The sequence below is a fragment of the Chiloscyllium plagiosum genome, chromosome 44, assembly GCF_004010195.1.
Source record: "Chiloscyllium plagiosum isolate BGI_BamShark_2017 chromosome 44, ASM401019v2, whole genome shotgun sequence".
Taxonomy (NCBI): domain Eukaryota; kingdom Metazoa; phylum Chordata; class Chondrichthyes; order Orectolobiformes; family Hemiscylliidae; genus Chiloscyllium; species Chiloscyllium plagiosum.
In genome coordinates, this window is record NC_057753.1 from 452877 (window position 1) to 456908 (window position 4032).

At 52.9% G+C, this 4032-nt stretch overlaps 1 protein-coding gene across 4 annotated transcripts in view; it reads left to right on the forward strand.

Moving 5' to 3' along the window:
- Positions 1–1688: 1688 nt before the first annotated feature.
- LOC122543451 (zinc finger protein OZF-like) overlaps positions 1689–4032 on the forward strand; it is a 25672-nt gene continuing 23328 nt past the window's right edge. For 3 of the 4 annotated variants that reach the window (XR_006310026.1, XR_006310027.1, XR_006310028.1), the window contains exon 1: positions 1689–1852. The gene's annotated coding sequence lies outside the window, so the exon portion shown is untranslated. The remainder of the gene's footprint in view (positions 1853–4032) is intronic. The other variant, XM_043682153.1, reaches the window with a different exon arrangement.

Here is a 4032-nt window from a genome sequence, read left to right on the forward strand (position 1 = left end):
GGTCTGAAGGCTAGCTGCCAGTGTGGACTGGGTTGGAAAGACTGGCGTTCTGAACTTTTTATTTTCCCTATTTTCCAACTTATTCCTCCGATCTGCAATGCTGGACTTTTTGTTTCTTGATTTGTCTTAATCTTTTCCCCGAAGAACTTGCACTGAACTGTCCACACCTGGGTACCTTGTTCCGAAGATGGCACCTTAAATGGTGACTTGTAAACCTTTTTGTTTCAGGGATTCCATTTTCTGTCACCGTGTTAGGCAGCACGGTGGCCCAATAGTTAGCACTGCTGCCTCACAGCGCCAGGGACCCAGGTTCGATTCCAGCCTTGGGCAACTGTCTGTGTGAAGTTTGCACATTCTCCCCGTGTCTGCGTGGGTGGGTGCTTCCACAGTCCAAACATGTGCAGGTCAGGGTGAATTGGCCACGCTAAATTGCTCATAGTCTTAGGTGCATTAGTCAGATGGAAACGGGTCTGGGTAGGTTACTATTTGGAGGGTCGGTGTGGACTTGTTGGGCCGAAGGGCCTGCTTCCACACTGTACGGAATCTAACTAATCTATCTTTACCAGATGACGCAATCTCATAACAACATTACTCTGCTCATCTGTTGGACTTCCCCATGTAAGGTATAGGGTTAAAATTGTGCAGAATAAGGGAACCGGTGTTGCTTCTGCAAAAGCTTGCATTATAAAATTAGGCTGCACATGCAAATACTCAACAGTGATAAGCGAAAACAGATAGAATTATCTATGACTAATACGGCAAAGCAATCGTGGAGCGGGATGTACCAGGCATAGGAAAACAGAAGTAGCAAAAACAAGTAGAATTATCTCTAATAGGGCAGAGCGACTGTGTAGCAGGATGTACCAGTAACAGGAGAATAGTGTGCCAGTCTCAGGAGGGATGTGGCCAACGGATGGAATTTAGTTTGGCAGGATGATCGCACGAAGACAACAAACTATGCCAGGATAGTCACATCTAAGGAACGAGATAAATAAGAGTAAGGGTCGACAGGCTCAGAGTAATGGGAGAAGTAAACAGAGGCGGAGAGAAGCGAGACAAAGGTGGAGCGAAGCTAGAGCTTGTGACTGGCTACTTTTACTGTAGCACGTAGCCTATGGGGTGAAAAGGGAGGACCGAGAGATGCAGCTGAACAGCACAAATCAGAATGTAACCCTCAGATCGGGGTGCTTACTCGTTGGGCACCCGTTCTTGCAAGTACGTATCAATAAAATTCACTGCTTCAGAATTTCACTTGGACTGAAATTTATTAATATGTGAGTTTTGTTTCTCACACGCAGAAGCAGAATTTGAAGAATTTGAAGAACAGTAATCATTGCCCCAGTAAACTCAAACCCACCACACATCAGGAAAACAACAATTTCAAGAGCCACTGCATTCAAAGTGGTAAGAGACAACAGACATAAGTTAGCAACAAAAGCAGTTCTAATTTTAAAAAAAACAAACCTGACACGTCCCTGGACAAACTTGGAAACTTTTCACTGCTCACATGTGACATTAAAGCGAATTCAATTCATTCAGCATTTTCGCTGAGTCCCTCCCCTGGCAAGAGGCGATGCCCCGCCCCCTCACGCTGCTGCCCCGCCCACCTCGTGCGGCCGCGCCCACTCCCACTCCCGGCGGCAAGGGCTCTGACTCCGGCCCCGCCCACTCCATGCGGGCCCCGCCCAGCTGCTTCATGCCCCGCCCATTACCAGCGAGGAGCCCCTCACGAGACAGCCGCGCAGGCGCCCCCTACCTAAGATGGCGGCGACCGGTCAACGGTCTTCGATCCCGACCCGCGAAAATGGCGGCTGCTCCGCTCCAACGGGCCGGCCTCTTCCCGCCCCAAAAGGTGGGATAAGTACATATTAAAACAACAGAGATCTGTTCTCCGCCCTTTCTCTCCGCTCCGCGCACAAAGTCTTCGGAAAGCTGGCGAGCCCCCAAACATCCCGAGGGTTTCCGTTCCGCGATCACCGTTCCTACCCGCATGTGCGTCCTCTCCTCCCCCCAGATGCCCGGCGACGCGGCGCATGCTCCCAGCGTAGCCGCCCCCCGCGCGCCGACACCGCGGCCACGCCCCACCCAGCCCCGCGCGCCGACACCCCGGCCACGCCCCACCCAGCCCCGCGCGCCGACACCCCGGCCACGCCCCACCCAGCCCCGCGCGCCGATACCCCGGCCACGCCCCACCCAGCCCCGCGCGCACTAACGGCCCCCCGCGCGCCGAGCTCCCCTAAGTCCCCCGGCCTTCCAGTGACTGTATGACTGTAACATTGTAGAGGAGCATTGCTCTGTGTCTGACCCTGTGCTGTACCTGTCCAGGGACTGTATGATGGGAACAGTGTAGAGGAGCATTGCTCTGTATCAGACCCTGTGCTGTACAAGTCCAGGGACTGTATGACTGTAACAGTGTAGAGGAGCATTGCTCTGTATCTGACCCTGTGCTGTACCTGTCCAGGGACTGTATGACTGTAACAGTGTAGAGGAGCATTGCTCTGTATCTGACCCTGTGCTGTACCTGTCCAGGGACTGTATGATGGGAACAGTGTAGAGGAGCATTGCTCTGTATCTGACCCTGTGCTGTACCTGTCCAGGGACTGTATGATGGGAACAGTGTAGAGGAGCATTGCTGTGTATCTGACCCTGTGCTGTACCTGTCCAGGGACTGTATGATGGGAGCAGTATTGAGGAGCATTGCTCTGTATCAGACCCTGTGCTGTACAAGTCCAGGGTCTGTATGACTGTAACAGTGTAGAGGAGCATTGCTCTGTATCTGACCCTGTGCTGTACCTGTCCAGGGACTGTATGACTGTAACAGTGTAGCGGAGCTTTGCTCTGTATCTGGCCATGTGCTGTACCTGTCCAGGGACTGTATGACTGTATCAGTGTAGAGGAGCTTTGCTCTGTATCTGACCCTGTGCTGTACCTGTCCAGGGACTGTATGACTGGAACAGTGTAGAGGAGCATTGCTCTATATCTAGCCCTGTGCTGTGTCTGTCCAGGGACTGTATGACTGTAACAGTGTAGCGGAGCTTTGCTCTGTATCTGACCCTGTGCTGTACCTGTCCAGGGACTGTATGACTGTAACAGTGTAGAGGAGCATTGCTCGGTATCTGACCCTGTTTTGTATCTGTCCAGGGACTGTATGACTATAACAGTGTAGAGGAGCATTGCACTGTATCTGACCCTGTGCTGTACCTGTCTAGGGACTGTATGAATGTAACAGTATAGAGGAGCATTGCTGTGTTTCTGACCCTGTGCTGTACCTTTCCAAGGACTGTATGATTGTAACAGTGTAGAGGAGCATTGCTCTGTATCTGGCCCTGCGCTGTACCTGTCCAGGGACTGTATGCCTGTAACAGTGTAGAGGAGCATTGCTCTGTATCTGACCCTGTGCTGTACCTGTCCAGGGACTGTATGATGGGAATAGTGTAGAGGAGCTTTACTCTGTATCTGGCTATGTGCTGTACCTGTCCAGGGACTGTATGATGGGAACAATGTCGAGGAGCATTGCTCTGTATCTGACCCTGTGCTGTGTCTGTCCAGGGACTGTATGACTGTAACAGTGTAGAGGAGCTTTGCTCTGCATCTGGCCCTGTGCTGTACCCCGCGCTGGCCTATTACCTGCCCTCGGCCTCTTCATTTCCAACTGCCGCCGGGACATTAACCGCCTCAACCTGTCGACCCCCCTCCCCCACTCCAACCTCTCACCCTCACAACGTGCAGCCCTCCAATCCCTCTGCTCCAATCCTGACCTCACCATCAAGCCAGCAGACAAAGGGGGCGCAGTGGTAGTCTGGCGCACTGACCCCTACATCGCTGAAGCCAAACGCCAACTCGAGGACACATCTTCCTACCGCCCCCTTGACCATGACCCCACCCCCCATCACCAAACCATCATCTCCCAGACCATACAGAACCTCATCACCTCAGGAGATCTCCCACCCACAGCTACCAACCTCATAGTCCGGGAACCCCGCACTCCCCGGTCCTACCTCCTTCCCAAGATCCACAAGCCCGACCACCCTG